Here is a 26,178-nt window from a genome sequence, read left to right as displayed (position 1 = left end):
TGCTCCGTTAAATTCAGCAGTATCTGATGTGCCTTGGTTCCTTTCTGCTAAACGCGGTCTAAATACGTCCGATGAAGATTCCACTTCCGATAGTCCTGATAAATATAATGAGAGCAGATTCAACTCATGATATTTTTGCGAAAAAATATAATTTCCGGCTTTATTTTTCTAGTTGGACATTGAAATGGACTCGAACTGCAATCTGGGCGAAGACAAAGCTGAAGCCATCGTAAACCTTAAAGCAGCTGAGCGGGCTTACGTAGAGAGGATGACGGAGAACGAATCGGTGATGGAAGCGGCTGCGGAGGACATCTACAACGGACTCGCCGTTTTCAAAAATATCCGCGTCCCGCTCAAAAAAGGGAGACTCCTTCGGAGGCGAGGCCAATCATCAATACGGCATGGGAGCTCCACGATATGTTCTCTTGTTTTGCTGACGATTAGAGAGATCTTCTCCAGGGTTGCCACAGAATTTGGAAACTGAAATCCCCTGACAATGGGAAATTTGCATGCAATTTTTTTATTACTTCATTTGAAAAAGCTGAAAGAGCTGATTTCACAGTATTTTTTATAATTTTGTCTGAAATGGGCCATTTTTTATCGCTTCATCTAGAGGGCCTTCTCGGAAAGCGATCTAAATTAAAGCTAAAAAATAAAGTTTTACTTTATAAATCAATGTTAAGGCCAATCTGGGTATACGGCTGCCAGATTTGGGCGTGTGCCGCCAGTTCCAATCTCAAAATTATTGAGACAATTCAAAATAAAATACTCAGACAAATGGCAGGGGCCAGGTGGTACGAGCGTAACATCGATATTAGAGATGAGCTCGGGATCGAAGAGATGGACATGTACATCTCACGTATGTACAATAGATATGAAGAGAGACTGGGCGGTCACCCCAATCCCGAAGCAATAGCGCTTTTGGATTGGGGCTCCGAGACCCGGAGGTTAAAAAGACGCAAACCACATGAGTTGAGCACAGCTCATTTCCGTCGGTGTTAGGCTCGTGCCTCTGGCCCTTACCAGTCTTAGTCGACTGACAGGGCGAAAGCATAGTTAGTAGAAAAATTCTCTAGAATCTAGTTCTAGGAATAATTATAGTTAATATCAGTTAGTTTTTCTCCCGCTTTTTACAGGATTTTACTTCTATCTCATTTGTTCATCCTTCATTTTCATTCTCATTAATTTAATCCATAAAGCGGTGTTTATTTCTTTTTTATTATATTAGGCTTAAAGGAAAATTTGTAAAGACTCGTAAGGTCTAGTAATATAAGTTGTAATTCAATATGTGTAATTACAAAATTAAATAAAAAAAAAAAAAATCTAGAGGGCCGATTGTTAGACCTCTGGTCAGGTGCTTGTCAAAGTGGTAGTTTGGAGCTGACCAGAGCTTGACCAGAGGTAGGTGTGTATGACTCCCGGTTTTCTTCAGGTCAAGTCCCGGTCAGCCTATGTTCTCTCTCGCAAATCAGTAATTAGGCTGATTTGTAGATTGACTGCTGGTCACAGTCTGACCACTGGTTTGGTGACCAGAGGTTGACAAGAGATTTTACAAACGGCCCTGAAAGTGCTTAAAGAGCTGATTTCACAGTATTTTTTATACTTTTTCTGATATGGAAAATAGAATAGAAATAGATTCAAAAGTGAAAAAATGCACCGCCTAGTGACATCATCAGGCGGTATTTCTCATTCAAACACACGTAATTTAGCAGATTGGATCGTTTTGTCATATATCTTCTCCAATAATTGTTCAATTCATGAACCAAAGGTATCCTCGTGTTCAGTTCACTCGGTAGTTTCCACTTGAACACAAAATTCAACAAATTCTCTATTTCAGATATGAAAGGCGGTTAAGAAGGCATACTTGAAAAAAAAATTCAGGAACAATTTGATGTTCGATACCTCAAACCCATTCTAGACAACAAATGAAGGCGATTTCACTTTCCGCTGAAATTTTCGTCATTTTCCCTGACTTTTTAGAATTCCCTGACATTTCCCGGTTTTCCCTGACTGTGGCAACCCTGCTTTATAAGTGGTTCCATTGCGGGGTCACCCGAAAAATTTTAAAAATTTTGTAACAAAAGCATTTTAGAATAAAGTATGTGAAGCATCCAGAGACTGTCTATACTATAAGCTCCAAAACCTCCTAAAGAGCCTCCCAAAATTTCGCCCCTTTTTCGGTATTCGATTCGACCATCGAACCAAGGTTTAATAACAGAAAACTCAGGAAAAAATTTCAAGATGATTATAGGAACTGTTTTCGAGTTATGGGGGGGGGGCTAACGGGTCAAACTCCGGCCATATTTTTCGCTATTTTCTTGTTGAATTGATGTGGTTACAGGGTTGTTATCGTTATTTACACAATCATGTTATACACGCCGGGTCCTACGTATTTTTACATGCAAAATCGAGTTTTAATGTTGACGAGTCGATATATCGATCGGTTATATCGGTTTTTCAAGATTCTTAACGGAAAATCGACGATTTTTTGAGATTGAAATTGCTCATTTTTGATTCATGGATGACTAAATGCACCTAATATGACTGCAGTACACCGACACCTACGTATTTTTTCTTGTAGAATCGATTTTTAACGCTAACGAGTCTACATATCAATCACTTATATCGAATTTTTGCGATTTTTTAGGAAAATCAATGATATATTGGTATTGAAATTGGTTATTCTCCATCCGAGAACAACCAAATTTTGGGTTGGAACACATTTCCGGTCGGGTCGATTTCCAGTGGAGTCAAGTTTTCGATTGGGGCACATTTCCGGTCGAGCAAAAATTACGATTTTTGATTTCCGGTCAAGTAAAATTTCGGCTGGATAACGAATCCCATTGCTTGTGGTTTCCGGTCGGTCAGATTTCCGATTGAATCAAATTTTCGAAAGGGACACGTTACCGGTTGGAAACAGTTTCCAGTTAGGTTAGTTTCCGGTCACGTCATATGTATACAGATGGATTACGGTTCCAGAGAATTGGAATTTTGCGATGGGTCAGATTTCAGGTTGGATCGAATTTTCAGTTGGGTCAAGTTTTCGATTGGAGCACGTTTCCGGTCGAGCAGAGTTTACGGTTGTCGATTTCCGGTTAAGTAAAATTCGGCCGGACGATTGGTCGATTGATTTGAGTTTCCGGTGGGTGCGATGACCGGTTGAGTGAAGTTTTGGTTAGCAGGGTTAGATCAGGTATTCGGTTGAGTAGGGTTTGTGGTAAATTTGAGTTTCCAGTTAATTTAAAGATTAAGTTAAGTGAATCAAGTGTCCCGTTTAATTGAACGATCCCAATTTTTTAATTGACGATTTACGTTGCCAAGTAAGATCGTCGATTTTTGAATCCAAGAATTCCGAGGAATGCACCAGAAACAAAAAAGAAACACACATGCTGATTAGAAGCGAGAAAAGTACATGTAAACTTAAAGATAGAAAAAAATATCTGTGAAACCTTTATCAGAGTATAAGTCGTAGGGAATCAGCAATCGCCGGCAATTTGCAAGCTCCGTACTTGTCGATTCGTCAAATTTTAATTACGATTACATCGATATAGTAAAGATTTCTTTACGCCTTCAAATCCAGCGATACTCTCCGCATTGCCAAGGAGTTAGTTTAGTTGCTTAACCGGAACCTAACACAGATTATTGATGACTTTTCACGAACTCGCGAGTGTGCTAGCTGGCACCATGTATCCGAGAAGAACGGGCTAACGTATGTTTGAATTCAAAGCACAATAATCCCTGCTTCCAATCTCGTTTTTTCACTTTAAAACGATTTAATTTGTTGATTAATCACGAATAGATTGCAATTTGCCGACGATTGCCAATTACCTGCAACATATATACCTGAGAATGTTTGTGAAGAAATTAATGAGAAAAAAAAATACGGAATGAACAATCACAATCACTACCAGTGCAAATGTTAATTGGACAATACTAAAGAACGTTATCGATCAAGGTAGTAAACATAAGTAACGAATTATTACCAAATTGGAGAAACATAACCAATAAATCACCAACCAATCGCAATAATGAAAGCATAAAAATGGCGGTCGTTAAGGGGACACTAGAGAGCCAATCACAGGCCGAATTTTCAGCTTGTTCATACCTGTGTTAATCTACCTTGGTTATCGATGGTGAAACTGCAGAAAAGCAATTCTCGGGAAACACGATTTTCCGGGAGAGCAAAAAAACTGATGAGAAAAAGATGTTTCTTAAAACTCCATCGGCGGTATTGATACTTTCTCGAACTGTTCGAAAATACGGCTGAAATGCCGAGATTTGCGTTTTTGGCACTAAGAATCGACACTTCATTAGGAGATACGCATTTTTGCAATTAGTGTTTTAAACTTGTTGGTGAATTTGGATCATTTAAAGACTGAAAAATGGGTTTCACACTTAAAATTCCTTATCAGATAACATTTAGTTGATCATTGATCCATGCTTTACGCTTGCCTAATGGACCAGTGTGGACAAGGTACCTTTTCTTCAAATTCGATTTTTCACAGTTAATCAACGAAAGCTCATTTTATCCGTGCGAAACTTTTTAAATTCAAAACCGCTTTTGAGTAAAATGCGATCTTGTAAACGGCAACTCTTTCAGTTTCGCTTCAGAATACGATGACCGAACCAAGGGACTTAAAATATACAATCTGATCCAGCCGCCTCCAGGCGCTCTCTTCTTTGAAATGAGACGGAGAGACCAAAAACAATCTTATTATTTTTTCAAATTATTATCCCTCCGCAATTTTGGAATGTGAGGCTCGATTTAAAACCCAAAATTATGAATTTTTTGGTCAACATCGTTGTACAAGACCACTTACAATGGATATAGAAGAGCGCCTTCAAATCTATCCATAAACTTAATGCAAAATTCTGATACCACTATTCGTGCTTCATGGCAGTGATTTTGCATACCCGGCCATTTGAAGGCGAATCATTGACTTCAGGATACGGGGTATGAAACACAGCAGAGTCATCCAAAAGCCCAACACTCCGGGGGCCTCCGCCCTGCAACCTAAGGAGCCAAAGCCGGGGGCGAGCCCCCTAAACCCTAAGGAGCCAAAGCCGGGGGCAAGCCCCCTGAACCCTCCGGAGCCGAAGACGGGGGCGAGGCCCCTGAACCCTAAGGAGCCGATGACGGGGGCGAGCCCCCTGAACCCTAAGGAGCCGATGACGGGGGCGAGCCACCTGAACCCTAAGGAGCCGAAGACGGGGGCGAGCCCCCTGAACCCTAAGGAGCCAAAGCCGGGGGCGAGCTCCCTGAATCCTAAGGAGCCGATGACGGGGGCGAGCCCCCTGAACCCTAAGGAGCCAAAGCCGGGGGCGAGCCTCCTGAATCCTAAGGAGCCGATGACGGGGGCGAGCCCCCTGAACCCTAAGGAGCCGATGACGGGGGCGAGCCCCCTGAACCCTAAGGAGCCAAAGCCGGGGGCGAGCCCCCTGAATCCTAAGGAGCCGATGACGGGGGCGAGCCCCCTGAACCCTAAGGAGCCGAAGACGGGGGCGAGCCCCCTGAACCCTAAGGAGCCAAGGCCGGGGGCGAGCCCCCTGAACTCTAAGGAGCCGATGACGGGGGCGAGCCCCCTAAACCCTATGGATCCAAAGCCGGGGGCAAGCCCCCTGAACCCTCAGGAGCCGAAGACGGGGGCGAGCCCCCTGATCCCTAAGTAGCCGAAAAGTTTTGATGGAAAAAAGCGCCACCAAACTGACATTGAATAAGTGAGACACTCCAAAAACCATGAAAAAACTGAAATTATGCTGAAAATGGAAGAAAAACGTGAACTTATCAAGTGCACGTCTGTTCGTTCTCCTTTTCCGCACTCAGTCATGCCTTAATCTGCACACAAGCGCAATCTCTTGAAAGGCCACAAACTAAAACGCATAGCGTCACCAAACTGACATAATATTGAGTTACACGCTTCAAGTCTCAAATTAAATGGAATAATATAGTTTTCTGGTGTTTCAATGCATATTGTATCAAACAATATACATTCAAGACTTTAAAAAAAATTAGACAAAGCTCAGAAAAGGTCCTGGTTCATTTCTATAACGATTTGATACAATGCTTATCTCCGAGTTACACGTCACGAAACTGACATTTTCACTGTTTAGCACTTGAAGAAAAAGTTTAGAGTAATTCAAATCTCCTGAGAAATTTTTTCGTGGTTGGTGTGACCTGCTTCTCCGCAAAATTCAAACACTGAGAGAAAATATTATAATTGAAAGTTTTGAGCAACCAGTTACACGTCTTTCCCATATTTTCTCCCATTAGCTGAAATCCACCCATATCATCCCAACCATTAGGTTTGTTAATAAGTAACCTAAAACTCGGTTCATATGACCGATCTTTGTTCACATTCCCTTTGAAGTTCGGTTACGCGAAGCGAAAGTTCGGTTTGGCGAACCGAAAATGGTTTGACAAACCGTATTAGTTGGGATTACATTGGAACATCGAACTTTTGTTCATACGACCGAATTTCTATTCAGTGCAGAACTGCAGAAATTCAATTCCTACGACTTTAAACTTCGGTATTCAATATGGATCAAGGTTCTGTACATTTATAACCAGACGTTGCTTCTCAGTGTACATGGTAAATTTTTCTTTCGAATGATGTGACTCACCACAATTCCGCCTGATATTCGGGGAGAGTAAGATGTGAAGATTTTCAAGCTTTCTTACCTGCAACAGAAAGAAGACATATGATAATTTTTAAAAAACAGAAGAATAAAGAAGCAAATGTCCCGGAGATAAAACACAGGGAATCTCTCGCAACATTTAATTGTTTCGTCTTGTCCACTGAAAAAAGTCTCTTTAGTATAGATTCAAGACTCTTCAAAAATTTGACGAGCGAAGTACTCTTGATACAATCCGATTTTTGCTTGAACCAAGAAATAAGCCTATCAATTTAAGCGGATTTCCTTTCGATTTTAGAAAAAATTTGACTGGACGAAGAGCATTTTTTCTAAATTTTTTTTTTTTTTTTTTTTTAAGAGTCCAGACTCAGTATCATACATACTTTTTTTTTGGTGAGGGTGAACTCGAGAATTTTAAAGTGATGTGTGCGGATGATTTCACGGTGCTAGGAATAATAGTGCCACCATGGGATGTAAACAACCTCGGGCTAAACGATCGAAATTGAAACACCGAGGTTATAAAAGAATAATAACTCTGAATTTGTCCTTCCAAAAAAACATGAAAAATGATCACAATATTAAAACATGTGAGACTTCAAGGACTGAAAATGGTCGGATGATTGTATGAGTCCGCCGCAAATTCCGACTATGAGGCAAAAAAGTACTTGTCGGCGAAAAACTACGTATAATCATGGATTCTCCGACAATATTTCCTGGAGAGGTTCCCATCGTCCACGAGAATTGAAATATTGAACTAAAATTGTAATTTTCAAACGAGAAAAGTCACAAGTCACATGCGTCGCAACAACTAGCGACACATGCATGATGACTGTAACATTAACCCACACGTAGAAATTCATATCTTGCCAGATGAAGCCGGTAGTTCAAAAAAATGTCATCAAATTGAGGAGCTTTCCGGAAAAAGGGCACATAACAAAAAATGGCGTTTGAGAAAAATGCATTTGAAGTTTTCATCATTATTCTAAGGCCACTGACTAAGACTTATGTTCGAAGTCGGGAGTCCAAGCTTCGATGTAAGTCATCATCAGTGACCGAAAAGTAATGATGGAAACTTAAGATGCATTTTTCTCCAACGCGATTTTTTTGCTATATGCATTTTTTCCGGAGTGCTCCTCCATTTTATGCTGAAATCTATTTTAACAAACTATTAGTTATTGTGAGTCGGTTTTATTTTCAAGAAAAACTTCCTTTTCAAGGAAAAACCAGTTATTTTTTGGTATACATCAATAATAATCTCTCGGCCCTCTAAATCCTCGAGGCTGCCCAAATTCTGCTTCATACATTATCTCAAGAATTGCCAAGTTTCTATCATGTTTTATTTCGATATTTCAAGTGTCGATTACTTAACCAGCATAATTTGGCAGCGCCGCCAAGAGTTTTCCGGAACTGCCGGCTGTCCCGCGGAATAAGCTGACACCGTTGTAGCTTTTTTAGGTGAAAACTTTACAATGACGGGAGATCTATAGTGAATTTAAAATTGTGTGTATCCTCTTAATGTGACTCGTCCGATTTTTATCGAGACTTTTAAAACAGGAAACCTCAGAAACGACGTATACATAAAACAGCGTTTTATTACAGGTTAGGTTAGGTTAGGTAAGGGTGGATGCAAAGTCACGCACCCCTTACTCGCTTCTGATTCATACCGGATGACATCGTCCGATTCGGCGTGAAACCGGAGCGTTTTAAATATGCGGAAAGGTTGCGCTTCTTGAAGTGCGTATTAATCGATTTCCGAGTTATTTTTTTGCGTTTTTGGTGCGTCATTACCTTTCGCTAAATGTATTCGCAAAGTCGGAGTTCCTTCATGGTTGAATGATCCCTTGTGCGCTTGAGTTCCGCACATGACGATGCGAGCATAATGCCTGAATGGAGATGTTGCATGTGTGAGGAATTTGCGATTTTACGGTTGATACTAATGTATGAATTCGCAAGAAACACGACGGTGCCACTGGTTTTCTCTGAAATTAACTCCCAAGCTCAAAAAAGCTCTCAAGTTGAGGCCAAAGTGGAGGGGACATCCCACGCTATTCTGAGCCACCTCTACATCAAGACAAACTCTCCATTAGGGTGGCCCACAAAAAATGAATTTCGGAAATTTATAGCCGTAACCCCCTAAATCGGTTATAGCATGTTCAAAAACACGGAAAATGAAATTTGAGGTCAATCGGACAAAATTGACCCATTGTGCCCAATACGTTACCCAGTTACGCAGTGTAACCCAATACGTTAGTGCGCCTTCAATTACATTTGATACCGTGCAATACTTTCGTGGTGGAATAGTTGCATTGGCGCCTACAAACCTAACAGGGATACTGCATGCATTGCGCAATGAGTGAAGTATCCCTGTGAGGTTTGTATGTGCCAATGCAACTATTCCACCACGAAAGTATTGCACAGTATCCAATGTAATTGAAGGCGCATTAACGTATGACAATTTACTATTACCGTCAACCACTGTTTGTCAAGTGGTAACTTCACGCCGACTAAAACTTTTACAGGGTCCAAATTTTCAAAAAAGATACTCAAGATATAATCACCGTGTTTTAGCGCACTTTTTCGATGGCTCCTGAGTTTTTTTTTTTTTTTTTTAGGTCTAGAAAGATGATATTGAAATAAGTCGAAATTCACGATTTTGCTCAGAAAAATGGCAACGTCGTGGCGTGTCAAAATTATCAGAAGGGGAGCATTGGGAGCATCTAAGCTACTAATTTCACACTCTGATTACAATTTAGGCATCTGTAAAGTTAATTTATCGAGAGGAAAAAATCATCAAAAACAGTCAAAAATTCGCTATTTTCATGCGTGAAAAAGGCAATCGCGCGTCGGGTCAAAAGCATGGAGGGGAAAGGGGACCAAAACTTCACTATGGTGTACTTAATAAACTAATTTTGCCCTCTGCTTAATTTGCAGACCCCTCCGACTTTATTTTTTGGGAGCGAAAAATTACTGAAAAACAGTAAAAATTCGCTATTTTTGCGGGGATAAATGGCAACTGCGCGTCGGGTCAATTTTGTCCGATTGACCCCAAATTTCATTTTCCGTGTTTTTGAACATGCTATAACCGATTTAGGGGGTTACGGCTATAAATCCGAAATTCATTTTTTGTGGGCCACCCTACTCTCCATGCGAAGATAGGGAGCAAATACATTGACAGGGCTGCCACTTTATTTAGGGAGTCTAAAACTGAAAACACGGCATCACTGCTATGTATTTGCTCTCTATCTTTGCATGGAGAGCTTGTTTTAATGTACCTGCGGGTCGATTGTTGAATCGTTATCGAATGCTTCTGATCGATAAATCCCTATCTTAACAATGCTCTATATCGATCAAGGTCATTCGATAACGATTCAACAATCGAGGAGCAGGTGGACTCTCAGGGTAGCGCGGGATATCCCCTTCATTTTGGCCTCAACTTGAGAGCTTTTTTTGAGCTTGAGAGTTAATTTCAGAGAAAACCAGTGGCACCATCATGTTTCTCGCGAACTTTTACATAAGAATCAACAGTCAAATCGCAAATTCCTCACACATGTAACATCTCCATTCATGACTATGATTTTCCTTCACTTACGCGTGATACCGCAACACATACTTACCCCGGAGTCCGAACACTTGCCCATTTCATTCTCCTCATTCTTGGACGCCACTAATTAGTAATTTGAGACAGGTGATTTGTTAGGATTTCCCTTCATTTTTGCGACACCACATTGCGTACGTACTCCGGAATCCGCATAGTTACTCAGTTGATTTCCGCTTTTACCGCGATGCGAGAATAATGCCTCCTTCATTCATAGATGTCACTCACTTGCGACAGGTCTGTATAAAACGGTAAGATTTACCTCCATTTTCGCGTGATGTAACATCTGGATACCTTACTGCGGAGTTCAAAAACAATTTATTACTCGGTTAAGAATCTGGAGCTCATATTTTCTTCACAGTTGTTCCGGGGATACTTCCGCATATGTTGATATATTTTCAAGTTCACTCCAGAAAACTTAAAAAAGCGCTGTAAATAATGGCTTGGTTATGAATGAAGGTATTATGATCGCGTTGTGATATGAGCGGAAATCGAGCGTGCAACTATTCGAACGCCTGATTATGTGCTTGATGTGGTATCTCGCTAAAATGAAGGTAAATCTTAAAATTTCCCGTATCTCGAATTAGTAATGTCTATGAATGAAGGCATTATGCTTACATTCACATACTGATAAAAGCAGAAAGCAAGCAAATGTGCGGACTCCGGAGTGAGTACACTGGAAAAAAAAATACATTGGATCTTTAGTCCAGACTCTTAAAAACATTGACAAGAAAAAATACTCTTGATTCAATCAGATTTAAGCTTGAATCAAAAGGAAATCCGCTCAAATTAAGAGGCTTGGTTCTTGATTGAAGCAAAAATCCGATTGAATCAAGAGTATTTTTTCTTGTCGGTGTTTTTGAGAGTCTGGATTCTAGATCCAATGTGTTTTTTTTCCAGTGTGGCCAAAATTGTGAAAAAAATATGACTCTTTTCATTGAATACTGGAAAAAAAACACATTGTATCAAGAGTCCAGACTCTTGAAAACATTGACAAGGAAAAATACTCTTGATTCAATCAGATTTAAGCTTAAATCAAAAGGAAATCCGCTCAAATTAAGAGGCCGGGTTCTTGATTTAAGCTTAAATCTGATTGAATCAAGACTATTTTTTCTTGTCGATGTTTTTAAGAGTCTAGACCCTGGAACCAATGTGTTTTTTATTCTAGTGTATGTGATGTGGTATCATGCTTAAATGAAGGAGAATCTTGATATTGCCTTTGTCTTCAACTAGTAATGGACGTATTTCTGTCAAACGGAACTAAGCGGTAATTTGAGTTCCTTTTGAGGAATTTAGAATGCCGGATAGCGCGTACTGTCGAACGGAACTAAGCGCCATGGAAAAGCATGGGGAGTATAGGACGGAACGAGCAGGACGCCCGTTTCCGCCGCAAATTCAAGCCCCCCTCTACCTTCTTCCCCCTATGGCGCTTAGTTCCGTTTGATAGAAATACGTCCTAATGTGTAATTGTGTATGGATGAAGGCATTATGGTATGATCCTGATAGAAGCGGAAATCAAGCGGGCAAATGTGTGGATTACGAAGTAGGTATGTGATGTGGTATCATGATGAAATGGAGGGAAATCTAGGCGGTTCGCCTGTTTTAAATTAACGACTTCTACGGCTGAAGGCATTATGCTCACATTGTGATGTAAACGGATATCAAGCGTACAACATGAATGCAGGCACTTCTAAATATTTACAAGTTCTGTCCGAGAAAGTTGAAACTACGCTATAAATAATAAAGTCGATGCAAGTATATTTAGAAAACAACCGATGTGCCACGCTTTCAAGCCAGTTTCCTAAACTGCAAATCAGGTGCTCGGAGTTTTCATTTGTTGTGCAAGAGATGTTTTCACTCAAATGATTAAATTCGGATCCAGAAAAATTAATTCGGCGCAATACGTAATGGAGAAGATGTAAGTTGTCGACAAACTAAGAAACTCTGGTGCACCCATGGCGTCTTGGATTTTCACTAGTTCCTCCATGATCAGATAATTTCGGACATCTCAACTTTTACGAACGAATTAGAGCTTTCCAGCTTCATTGTACTAATATAACCGATATTGCGTTTATTTTTCATTTAAGTTACTTTAACGCTGATGGTTTTCTCAAAATAACGTTGACCGTGGAATGTTTCCTGCTGAAATTACTCCAACTCCAGCTTTGTTGTGTGAAATAGCATACGGGAAATGTGTAGTTTGCGGGTAAAAGCGTACACTAAAGAGATTTCTACTTCCTTAACGGGTAATAACTATATTTCTTACGAATGTTGATGCAGACTAACTTTATTAACTTAACGTAAACACGCTTACATAACTATGATACACAAAGAAAACTAACTCATTGTCAGTGATCGACGTCATTACCATACACGGCTCCGTTGAAGGGAAGTTATATGAAAAGTGACTGGTCGTCTCCGAACTCTTCGGCATCTTCAAGTAGGGTAAAAATACTATGTTTTTAGCCAAAAATCGAAATGTGTTGTTCGAGCTCCTCGAAAAGTAAATCGACTTTTAGGCTTTTTTCTCCAAAAAATCATGAAATTGAAGAGATTTCCATTTTTTTCAGGGACAAATCGTATCGCAATCTAAAATCTAATTATACCGTTAAAAAGCCCTTGCTTTCAGCTTTCTAACGGCCTATAGTTTTTGTAATTTGGAGCAACTGACCGTCTATAAACGGAATTTTACTGCGATCATATCAAGGAATTTTCCGCCAACTCGGACGGCCGGTTCCCTTGAATTTATCTCTGCTATTTTAGAAATTAAAAAATAAAACATGCACACCGTTAGTAAGATCACACTCTCAGCTTTCTATTGGTATAATAATTTTTGAATTTTGAGCAACTCAACGCCGGCACATAGGAATTTTTCGAAACCATGTCAAAAATCGAAGAAAAACGGGTGGCTCCGGTCAAAGTCAATTTCTCGCCGCCCATATGCACCAAAATCAAAAACCAACATGTCGCTGGAAAGCTGAAATCGTCAGCTTTCGAATGGTACTATGATTTTTTTTTGGTGGCGTTAAAAATCATGAGTAAAAATAGGACTCTCCGTCGAAGACGAAACCTTGTATTTTGGCTACTCTTTTTGGTGGGGAGGCATCTCTTAATTTTCCCCCCGTAATTTTTGGGGGGATTTTGGTCACTCTGAACATTACCTGAGAGTTCTGTGGCCCGTTAGACACATTATGAATCACACCTGACTCAGTGAAAATGCATGGTTGTCAAATTTGGCCATTTATCATAGCTTTTCCAAATTACCTAGTGTATAATTATCGTATTTTTGGCGACAAAAATGGGTCATAATCGGTGCGAGGTCAATCGAAAATAGAAAGCTCGAATCGTTAAGTTGAGTTGCTCAAAATTCAAAAATTATTATACCAATAGAAAGCTGAGAGTGTGATCTTACTAACGGTGTGCATGTTTTATTTTTTAATTTCTAAAATAGCAGAGATAAATTCAAGGGAACCGGCCGTCCGAGTTGGCGGAAAATTCCTTGATATGATCGCAGTAAAATTCCGTTTATAGACGGTCAGTTGCTCCAAATTACAAAAACTATAGGCCGTTAGAAAGCTGAAAGCAAGGGCTTTTTAACGGTATAATTAGATTTTAGATTGCGATACGATTTGTCCCTGAAAAAAATGGAAATCTCTTCAATTTCATGATTTTTTGGAGAAAAAAGCCTAAAAGTCGATTTACTTTTCGAGGAGCTCGAACAACACATTTCGATTTTTGGCTAAAAACATAGTATTTTTACCCTACTTGAAGATGCCGAAGAGTTCGGAGACGACCAGTCACTTTTCATACAGGGTTATCCAAAAGTCACTGACCACCCCTTTAACTTTTTTCCAAATTGAGATAGAAGTTTGAAACTTTGAGAATGTTCCTGGGTCTAAAGTAGCAACTTTTTGGTCCCCCCAAAATTTTGGGGGGCGGCCCCCTCTAAGGGGGGCGGGGGCTAACTTTTTTTTTCAAATGGCTACCCCCCCTTTGTGATACCTCATTCGAAAGATAATAAAAAAAGATAATTTTTGGCACAAACCGCAGGTCAAAATGTTGATTTTTGACAAAATGGCGGCCGGTCAAAGTTTAAAATGGCGGAAATTTGGCATCTCCGTTTTTTATCGGCGGATTGGTCTGAAACTCAGAATCTTGGGGTTTTTTGGGACGAGAAAAACGATTCTGGCATCGGTTTTCCCAGAAAAGTCAGTCCTTTTCAAAATGGCGGCGGTCAAAATGGCGGCTTGGAGCAAAAAGTGGATAGTTAGGCTGCTTAGCGTTGGATTTGCATGAAACTTGGTATCCGGGGGTATTTCGGCACGAGAAGAACGAATCTTTCATTGGATATCTGAAATTCCGACGAATTTCAAAATGGCGGCTGAAAAGTGGCGAGAAATCAGTTTTACGGCTGTTTACCGATGGATTTGCATGAAATTCGATATCCTGGTGGTTTTTGGCTGGATAAAAAGAAATCTTTCATTAATTCTTGAAATACTAAATAATCGATATCGCATTTCATGCAAATCCATCGGTAAACAGCCGTAAAACTGATTTCTCGCCACTTTTCAGCCGCCATTTTGAAATTCGTCGGAATTTCAGATATCCAATGAAAGATTCGTTCTTCTCGTGCCGAAATACCCCCGGATACCAAGTTTCATGCAAATCCAACGCTAAGCAGCCTAAATATCCACTTTTTGCTCTAGGCCGCCATTTTGACCGCCGCCATTTTGAAAAGGACTGACTTTTCTGGAAAACCGATGCCAGAATCGTTTTTCTCGTCCCAAAAAACCCCAAGATTCTGAGTTTCAGACCAATCCGCCGATAAAAAACGGAGATGCCAAATTTCCGCCATTTTGAACTTTGACCGGCCGCCATTTTGTCAAAAATCAACATTTTGACCTGCGGTTTGCGCCAAAAATTTTCTTTTTTTATTATCTTTCGAATGAGGTATCACAAAGGGGGGGTTGCCATTTGAAAAAAAAAGTTAGCCCCCGCCCCCCTTAGGGGGGGCCGCCCCCCAAAATTTTGGGGGGACCAAAAAGTTGCTACTTTAGACCCAGGAACATTCCCAAAGTTTCAAACTTCTATCTCAATTTGGAAAAAAGTTACAGGGGTGGTCAGTGACTTTTGGATAACCCTGTATAACTTCCCTTCAACGGAGCCGTGCATACCGATACAACGAGTGGCATCGTAGTTAAGGGTAGCCAAAAAATTTAGCACGTGAATTACCCTGATATTTCCCTTGTTTCTCTGTAATACGGTGTGGTGAAAGTCTCTGACCATTGAGGATAAGCCATGTGCTTAAAAAGACATGATTTGAAATGGTTATCAGGCAAAATTGTTAATTGTTCAAAACGTCAAACCCATTCTAGAAATGAAATAGAGGTGACTAGGCACTCTTTCCCTGACTTTTTAAAATTCCCTGACACTTCCCTGTTTTCCCTGACTGCGGCAACCCCCATAATTCGGACGGACAAAATTCGTTTTTGACTCACCCAGAAAACGTGTCCCTTGAACGTTTGAATTCCCGTGGAAATCTGTTGTAGAAACCGGGAATTTGGAGGGATCTTATTAACTTTTGCTGATTCAAAGATGAAACCATCAAAATGCGACTCTAATACTGGCACGGACTGACACCCATTTTAAAAGTTGTGCTCAGAGGTGCAAAATTTGCAGGACAAGATGGGATTACATGAAACGTCCGAATGAAAACATCCTCAATGGACGGGGTTTACTAAGGTGTACATATACAGAGTAAAATCTTAATTCTGAAATTTTGGGGGTTTTGGGGAGAGGGGGGTCAAATTCCCGGATAATTATTTCGGAGTGCGTACGACGCTCCTGAAAAGCCTCATGGTTGACATTTCATGGAAACTGAAATTCCTCTCTTCAGCAAAATGATGAGTTTCGTTTTGCGTCTGGTTACGATTCGTCAAGGACTACTTGACGGCGAATTCCGCGGTTGCGCCCTCTTTGCAGCGGACAAAGATCTCGAAGACGATTTAGAAGACGATCTGGAATCGGACTTTGAGGAAAATGTCGAAGTGATTTTGGAGAATTTTGAGAAGCGGCCCAATTTGGGGGAAAGGCTCCTCTTGAACCGACCAAGAAGGCCTGGTGTTCCTTCCACCATCCACTTTTGCATCTCCGCGGCTGAGGTATTTGCAAGGCGTGTATCGAATTGCCAGGTCCTTAATTTTCACGAAATATTCCCCAACTCTGTCCTCCAATGATGCGGCGGAGTCAAGCTACAAATTTCAGATTCGTTTTGCATTACGGTATGTGATAAGTCAGAGACGATCTCAGCAAATTATGAATACGTTTTGCCCGCGTTTATTCGTTCTTTTCAGTTATTCATTTACTGTAATTGCCTTGACTCCACGATTTTTTGCACATTGAAGGTCTATTTTTTACGGAAAATTTTGTTATTTGGTCATTTTCGCTCACTTTGAGGGTCTAAGACTGGCCTAAACATGGATCTGAAGGCACGCTTAGGGGGAAAATTCCGATTTAGCAAGTTTGCGGTCGAATGCCGACAAATCGATCTTCTTTTAGACCCATGTTTAGACCAGCGTTGGACCTGGAAAAAGACCGGAAATGACCAAATAATGATAAATTCCGTAACGAATTAGTCTTCAATGGGCAAAAAATTATAAAATTGAGAACATTCAGCTGAGTTTGGCCGAAAATGGCCCTTATCGATACACCTCCTATTGGATACGGACTGAATTGCTCTACCAAGTATAGGAAATGAACTGAATCCAAAAGCTCATGAGCCGTAGCATTATGCGCGATCAACGAGACCCAGGGCTCATGAGTTTTTGGACTTACGCTCGTCTATCAGAATCCGGTTTCCAGGTCCTCAATTTTCACTGTATACTCCCCGACTCCGTCCTCTAATTAAGCTTCAAATTTCAGCAAAGGCGTGGCAGACCGATTATTGTGAAAACTTTGCTGTAAAATGCTGCATAGATAAATATGTGCATTTGAGGATCAGAAAGAACTTATTTATCATCGTATGATGCAAAATTTACAAAACATTTCTTACCACATGATCAAAGAATTATCTCGTCGACGGTTAGCAAAATAATCAGAATTTCAATGGGTCAGTTGCGCTGGTCACAGAATCGTGTTATGATGCTTTATTCTTGTGGATTAGCTAAATTTAATAGGATCCATCCAACCAGCAACTCTGTATGTTCTATATTAACCGAGGTTTCGCTCTTTGAAAAGTTGAGTTTATGACGTCTTCCACCGCGGTAGTGACACCCTTGGTTTCTTCCACCTTGCTTTCATTTGAGAGGGAGACACACATTTGCCCTGGTTTACTCAACTTGAAACTCTGACAAAAGCAAGGTGGAAGTAACCAAGAGTGTCACTGCCCGGTGGATGACGTTAAAAAAGAATTTTTCAATGCGCGATATCTCGGCCAATACAAGGTAGAAAGTTCCTATTTGGACCGATCTTATTATTTTTAGCTGATCTACAAAAGTCAAGCATCAAACCAAGAATCAGAGACCAGCACAACTGACCCATTGAACTGCCCTCGATGAAGGAATAGAAAATCGTATTCGGTCGCGAAAATGTACAATCTTCTTTCCATTCTATGATACCCGTTAGGTCTTCCAGAATATTTATATGGAGGGGGGGGGGGGGGGGTTTACCTTGTTCGGTCTCTCAAAGCTGATAGCAATTTTTCGAAGATCGATATCTCAAGGAAGTTGCTATTCGTACAGACTATTCTTTTCAGCTGATCTACGAAAATCAAGCATCAAAACACGATTCTATGGCCAGCGCAAGTGACCCATTTAAAATACACTGGAAAAAGAACATTGGATCTAGAGTCCAGACTCTTAAAAACATCGTCAAGAAAAAGTACCCTTGATTCGATCAGAATCTAGCTTAAATCAAGAACCGGGCCTCTTAATTTCAGCGGATTTCGTTTTGATTCAAGCAAAAATCCGATAGAATCAAGAGTATATTTTTCTTGTCAATGTTTTCAAGAGTCTGGACTCAAGATACAATGTGTTTTTCTTTTTCCAGTGTAGGACATTTCGACGGATTAAGTCAGCAATCACATAACTCAGTTTGCGACATCACAGGTCACACTTTATTTTTTAAACGAAAAACTACTCAACGGCAATTCTTAAAACTGCCGTGATTTTTCTTCTCTCTGCGAAGAAAATTCTGCAAAAACTTCAAGGAATGATGTTAATTTGTTCTCCTTTAAAAAAATAATATAGAGGCGGAGATTTTTAGACACCAGATATGTGATCGCGGACTTACTTATGCCGTCGATTTGCTACTTGCCTATGCATTTAAGAAAAAGCCTGATTTGACCATTTGCATGCGACATAGCAAAACTTCTCCGCAATAACTTTCATGCGCCTCTACCGCTGATTTCATTTTTTTTTTAATTTTAAGACACGGCTGCAAGACAGATCATTACCGTTGGATCCGCGCTACAACGCACCGCCTCAAATTCGTCCTCGATTTCCACCTCTTGCCCATTCGGCAAAACGTGACGGCGCCCGATGACGTCGACTGCCAGAGCCAAGACCAAACCCCAAACAACCAACATCGGCCCCAGAATCCTCGCGTCCAACAACACACGGACGTAGTTCAAACTGCAGCCGGGAAAAAAGCGCACTTAAGTCCAGATCTCGTGTTTCATTAATTTCATCAAAAACTTCACTGGAAAAAAAAAAACATTGGATCTAGAGTCTAGACTCTTGAAAACATTGAAAAGAAAAAGGACTCTTGATTCAATCAGATTTAAGCTTAAATCAAAAGGAAATCCGCTCAAATTGATAGGCTTGGTTCTTGATTTAAGCTTAAATCTGATTGAATCAAGAGTATTTTTTCTTGTCGATGCTTTTAAGAATCTGGACTCTAGATCCAATGTGTTTTTTTTTCCTGTGTTCAAAATATACTGTCACGCGTGAGATTTTATTCATCTTCTTAGCGTCCTCCCGGCTTGGAAAGAATTGGACCGCGTTTAGCAGAATAAAACCAGGCCACATCAACTATTGTCGAATTTAAGTGGGCAATTTAATTTTTTGCAAGAGAAAGTTAGTGCGGATCCCTATGAAAACTTGAAGGAAGTGCTTCGTACTGAGCAAAAAAATCACTGAAATTCGCAAAAAAGACGTACTACATGTTAAAAATTAAATTGTCCGATTAAAGTTGCTAGCTGGGTGAAATGGAACAGCAAGTGTTCAAGGATCGAATTCATATGCGATCCTTAAACAGCTATTTTCCTTCGGTGGCGATTGTCCAAGATAGCGACACTGTGTTTCTTCATTTTAATGCATTAAAACTAATGATTTTAGATAAGGCAAAGTGCCTCGACTAGAATTTATTGTTTTACCACCTTTTGAATTGAGGACATTGGACGTACTTCTGTCGAACGGAACTAAGTACATTATGACGTGAGCCCTGTTATGCATTTATTCTTATAGGTCTCAGGGCTTATGTCTTGATGCACATAGTTCCGTTTGACCGGAGATGCCCTGTAAAGGGAGTCCAAAATTTTGACCGCACTTGCGCGTAGAGATGAAACATTCGTCCATGCGTTGGAATGGGTCACTAAACCATGAACAAATTTTGACTTTCAAATACATTACGTAGCGATTCTTGTAAGCTGGCAGTACTTTTTTCTCCATTTGACTGAATTTTGGGTGAGTAAAATCTATTCATTATACCTATGGATTTAAATGGAGTTGTGGCGGCCAATCACCGATCACCTCTGGCAGCGCATCCCGCGTTCGCTCCCGATTGGCCGACGCAGTCTCAATCACGACTATACAAGTCGTGAGCTCACCACTTCCAGTCAATCCATAGAGAAAAAAGAAGAGGTGTTTGCATCTTGAGGTTTGTTTACCCTGTGACGTAGGTCGGTACAACCTGGCCAGCGAATTCCGGAATTCGAAGTACGAAAAACGGACCATAATGTCCGATTTTTTTGCTTAAATCAACTCACGATATAATTTCAAGCACTTTTCATAGAATGACTTTTTTCCATAAATTACACCATTTCCAAGAAAATCGATGATAAAAGTCGCTGTGCCGACCTACGTCATACAAAAATTCCATGATGCCCGAAATGCAAACACCTCCTTTTTTTTCGCGGACATCATGCAGCCAGCCGGCTTGCCCCTTTCATCGGGGCCACCACTTCCTATAGAGCACCAAAAGTGCCGAAAGGCCATAGAGTACCAAAAGTGTTGCCAACTTGCTGGAATCGCCACTGAATACATTTTGTAAATGACGTGGGATCACGATGCGCACATTCAAAACGAAAAAACTTGACTCAGAAACTGAAAACGACGCAGTTCACGAGGCGCAACTTTTCCGTCAATTTAAAACGCACAGCTTTCGCGCCGAATGTGTCATCCGGCAACGATCAAAAGCGAGCGCGAGATTCTACGACTTCCATCAAGCGTCTTTCTATTTTTTTTTTTGTACATGAGAACAACAGGAATGTCGAAACTATACCTTCAGAATCAAAGAATTGAATCTCACACACGTTATCTGTAATGAAAAAGCAACGATTTCATATTGAAATACGGTTCATTTTAGCAAACATCAGCGACCCATTAGGGCAAGAATAAATGACTCGACGATTGAGTTTCAGATTTTTTGACAGACAGCGATCGATACGTGGGGATATTAATAATTTCGGTAAAAAATTCAAGAATAATTCACATACCTTGCGAGGGGGTTGCAGCTCACATCTCAGGTTTCTGGAACAGTAAAAAAAATAAAATCGTCATTCATAGAATGATAAAGAAAATGTAGAGGAAGGCTGAAAGAGGCATCTGAAGGCAAATAGTCGATATTACTATCTTACAATGACATTTTAGGATTTTTCCTGATTTTTTAACGATTAATTATTCCTGATAGGTTATTTCTTATTCATGCTCATGGTTTAAATGTTTGCTGAGCATGTTTCAGTGGAAATCAATCGTTTGTGTAGCACTAATGTGGGTTGGTTCCTTTCTGCTTAACTCAGTCCATATCATACTATTTCTTTCTCATTTTTTGTAAACTGAACAATGCGCCTTCTGCTGCGTCTGCAGCAGCTGTTGTTACGAATATGATGTGCGTGTTGATTTCGACGCATTGCATACGTGATTCTCTGAAGGCGTTTTGTGTGCGAAAGCAATTCGCCTTCAGCTGCGTCTGCAGCAATTGTTGTTACCGATGTGTTGTGCGTGCTGATTTCGACGCATTACATACTTGATTCTCTGAAGGCGTCTTATGTGCGCGAGTGGCGCACCCTATTGGAGAACAACAGAAGTGAGATTGAATGAATTGCTAAATTCCTACTTTGTTCGTCCTCCAACGGATTGCGCCACTCGCGCACATAAAACGCCTTCACAGAATCAAGTATGTAATGCGTCGAAATCAGCACGCACAACACATCGTTAACAACAATTGCTGCAGACGCAGCTGAAGGCGAATTGCTTTCGCACATAAAACGCCTTCAGAGAATCACGTATGTAATGCGTCGAAATCAACACGCACATCATATTCGTAACAACAACTGCTGCAGACGCAGCAGAAGGCGCATTGTTCAGTTTACAAAAAAGGAAAAAGAATTAGTATGATATGGACTGAGTCAAGCAGAAGGGAAGCAACCCACATTTTGGAAAAAATTGAGTTATGAGAGGTTTTGAACTCAACCACTGCTCTACTATCTATCGTCGAAAATTCAAAGAAGCCCAGGTCGTCGTGCGTCGAACTGCGAAAAGAGGAAAATTTATGTGGTCGCAGAGCTCAATAATTGCCTGATTCCGGCGTTGTTCTGACGTAAGTAAGTATCTCTGCATTCGTAAGTGTCTCTTTATTTGTATACGTGTCTCTATATTTCCAAATGAGCCTCGGAGAGAGTAGAATGGACCACTCGACAAGGTACGAAGTTAAGCATTCTGATACATGCTTCCTGACCATTTCACGCAGAACACAATTTGAGCAACGAAAATTACTAGTATTCACTATCAATTAAGATATTTAATGTTTCTTGACGCGTGAATTCATACCTCCCGCTCATGAAAACACGATAGCCTGCGTGAGTCAAATTGCCCACTTAACTATACCATGACAATCTTTGCGATGTGAAAATCCGACAATACCTAGTCTTGACGATTTGGCTTGGCTATGGCAAACTAGCGAAATGCCCGTGACTGGAGTCACGGGTCTAGAGGCCGCTAAAATATCTATAACCCCGAAAAAATGGTGGTAGGGGAGCAAGACATGCCATGAAAGAAAATGATAAAATCGATAGAAAAATTAGTTGAGGGGAGAGGGTGATGGAGCTAAAAAAATGAGGTGGGGGGGGGGAGGTAGAATAAATGCTGGCAAAAAAATTAGAACTAACCTAGCAATGATTTATTAAAAAAAAGAAAGGAAAAAAAATGAAAAAAGAAATTGAAATAAAACATCAGCTGATAGCAAATAAAGGTTACCAAGGAAACCAAGGAATGGAACTTTCATAAAAACAGATTAGTGGAAAACAGCGTAAGTAGGGCACCTACGTTAATTACCGTTTATAAGTAAACGGTAAACGGTAAGTACGATTTAACCAAACATCTATACAGTTCTTTACAAGACCAAAATGGACAAAATTACAAATTTGAGTAGGCTAACATAAATCTAACGATAGTTATCGTGAACGAAAGAATTGACGACATAGTTCGGGTAACTATTATAGGTGGGATAGGTGGGATGGGATGGGATTCTTTAGACTTTGAACGATAAAGGGTGGGAAAGGAATAGAATGCTCGATTAAGAAGCCTGCCAAAACTGGTGGGAGGCGCGATTTGACGCACGTAGAGAGTTGCGTTTCTTACGGCCGAGAAATTCAAAATTCCCGTACCCAATGTAAAATAAAGACGAAGACAATTTACATTTACTTATGTACTGTTTATTTTACATTGGTTACGGGAACTATATACGAGAATATCTTGGTTAGGAGTTAATTTCAGCACGTTTCAATGCAAGGAATCGTGTTCTACGTGAAATTCTGGATAAGAAACAAGTATCAAATTGCCTAAATGCGTGCCTTGGCTAGTGGTCCATTGTACGGATCGAAGGGCTTACTTCAAACCGGGACAAAAAAAAACTGTTTTCATTAAATGAATATTCTGAAATATTCTGAAAATAACAGATAAGTAGATCACGTCGTGATTCATTACGTACTGCCGGAGCCAAAATCCTGGACAATCCCGCTTTTAAAACGTCCATAGACTGGAGGGCACTTCAAACGCGCCGGAATGGCAGCGAAATGATGAATTCCTCTCATTTTCCACTGAGATTTGTTAAAACAAAACGTATTGCAATGCGGAACTGTTGCTTGTTAACTACAAATTACATGAATGACATTCCATTCTTTGATTCCAGAGACAGAGTTTCGACTTCCCAAATCGTTTTCACACACGAGGAGTCGAAAAACATTTGACGGAAGTCGTAGAAACCCTTGCTGGCTGCTGATTGGTGCCGGATGATCATTCGGTTCCGGGCGAAACCGGGATCTACGGAAGAGTATTGCGCTTTTGGAACTGCGCATATCTCGGTTTCTGAGTTTCTTTTTCGCATTTTTAATGTGAGCATCGTGTTTTACCGATTATTTACCTCCAGAATCATTTATTCACAAGTCAAAATTCGTTCCTGGCTCAGTGACCCATCGAGGTACGCTTTTACGTTAAGAGGAGCGACGTTGACAATGTGACTGATTGTGCACAGTGGTCTTGAAGCAAAAAAAATTGCGACAGAAATGTACCCAAAACGGTTTGCAGGGGGTGAGTCTAAGGTACGCGTGGACACAAAATCGCGAAAAATCATAATCATGGCTGATCTTAATTTCGAGATATCTTAATTTGAAATGTTCATAGTAAATGCAAGTTTTCAACTAATTCTGATCCGGTTTTTTAATTATTGGTCCATGGAATCGGTGTTGATCGGTTCACGTTTGTAGCTTTAGTTTGATTCATGTCGATTGAATGCATACCCTCTCGTCACATGCAGACGACATATGGACGGAGTTAAACAGAAAGGAACCAAGCCACATCGGGATCGAAACGAGAAAAAGAGGTTTAAAGTTTGGCTCCTGCATAAGACTCGATGTAAAAAATAAACTTTAAGTTCAATTTCTGCAAAGAGCCTTGTTAAAAATGGGTCGAAATTCGCCCCTTTTTAGGCCCTCGATTTTGCAAACGGGAATTGCGCCAAATTGTTGCATATGATGCCCTAAGTCTCTGGTAAAAATTTCAGCTTGAGTTGAAAAGTGGTTTCGGAGATACGGGGGGGTGAAGTGGGGGAATTGAGCGGCTGGCGTGCGCTCTTTCCTTGGCTGTTCCTCGCCAAATTGTCGTTTTGATGTCACTCGTTACATGTTTTTCCATGTAATTTTTTGCGTACTTTCCATTTCTGGCCTTAAAAATTACTTACAACCACTTTTCAAGGCGCTAGGGGGTGAAAATAGGGGATGAACGGCCAGCGGCGCGCTCTTTCCTCGGCTGTTCCTCGCCAAATCTTCGTTTTGATGTCACCCATCACATGTTTTCCTATGTAACTTTTTGCGTACTTTCCGTTTCTGACCTTAAAAATTACTTACAACCACTTTTCAAGGCGCTAGGGGTGAAAATAGGGGATGAACGGCCAGCGGCGCGCTCTTTCCTCGGCTGTTCCTCGCCAAATCTTCGTTTTGATGTCACCCATCACATGTTTTCCTATGTAACTTTTTGCGTACTTTCCGTTTCTGACCTTAAAAATTACTTACAACCACTTTTTAAGGCGCTAGGGGGTGAAAGTGGGGGTTGAGCGGTTGGCGGCGCGCTCTTTCCGCGGTTGTTCCTCGCCAAATCTTCGTTTCGATGTCATCCATTACATGTTTTCCTATGTAATTTTTTGCGTACTTTCCATTTCTGGCCTTAAAAATTACTTAAAACCACTTTTCAAGGGGCCATGAATTTTTTTCCAATTTTTCTTTTTTTTTTTTTGAGTTTTTTTCTTTGATTTCGTATTATTCCCTAAGATCTATTCGTGCCGTATATTTTCACGTTTTCTCAGTGTACCTCACACGTCGTACGAGAATATACGCATGATTTCATCGGAACATAAATGTTTACACGCCTAAATGATATGCAAAGACGAGCGTTCGTAGAAGGGAGATGGTAGAATAATGGCAGAATCATCAAGTAAAGCTTTAAAGCTTTCATGAGGGGGGAGGCACATTTTTAAATCGATAACTTGCCATAGCTCTTAATTTTTCATACTTCCCTTGACTTAATTAGGGTGACGATTGGTCTTTCAGCGTGAACGTGTAAATGTATCTGTGGTCATAATATCCTTAAATACGGCGTGTAGGCTGGTAATGGCTGCTTTTAAATAAATAAGTAACGAAGTAAAGGACAGATTTTTTATTAATCAGATTAATGTACTGCCCGGGGCATATCTCAGATTTTTCCCCATATTTGCCATGTCATTTTGGCGTGTAAACATTTATGTTCCGATGAAATCATGCGTATATATTTCTCGTGCGACGTGTGAGGTACACTGAGAAAACGTGAAAATATACGGCACGAATAGATCTTAGGGAATAATACGAAATCAATTAAAAAAAACTAAAAAAAAAAAAAAAAAAAATTGCGAAAAAAATTCATGGCCCCTTGAAAAGTGGTTTTAAGTAATTTTTAAGGCCAGAAATGGAAAGTACGCGAAAAAATTACATAGGAAAACATGTAATGGATGACATCGAAACGAAGATTTGGCGAGGAACAACCGCGGAAAGAGCGCGCCGCCAACCGCTCAACCCCCACTTTCACCCCCTAGCGCCTTAAAAAGTGGTTGTAAGTAATTTTTAAGGTCAGAAACGGAAAGTACGCAAAAAGTTACATAGGAAAACATGTGATGGGTGACATCAAAACGAAGATTTGGCGAGGAAC

The 26,178-nt window shown here is 40.5% G+C and overlaps 1 protein-coding gene across 2 annotated transcripts in view; it reads right to left on the bottom strand.

The window, feature by feature from the left end:
- qsm (Zona pelucida superfamily protein qsm) overlaps nt 1–26,178 on the bottom strand; it is a 202,866-nt gene that overhangs the window by 54,118 nt on the left and 122,570 nt on the right. For both annotated transcript variants that reach the window (XM_072306330.1, XM_072306339.1), the window contains one exon: nt 20,943–20,976. The gene's annotated coding sequence lies outside the window, so the exon portion shown is untranslated. The remainder of the gene's footprint in view (nt 1–20,942; nt 20,977–26,178) is intronic.

This window comes from Bemisia tabaci, chromosome 1 (assembly GCF_918797505.1).
Source record: "Bemisia tabaci chromosome 1, PGI_BMITA_v3".
Lineage (NCBI taxonomy): Eukaryota > Metazoa > Arthropoda > Insecta > Hemiptera > Aleyrodidae > Bemisia > Bemisia tabaci.
This window is presented reverse-complemented; position numbering and strand designations above follow the sequence as displayed.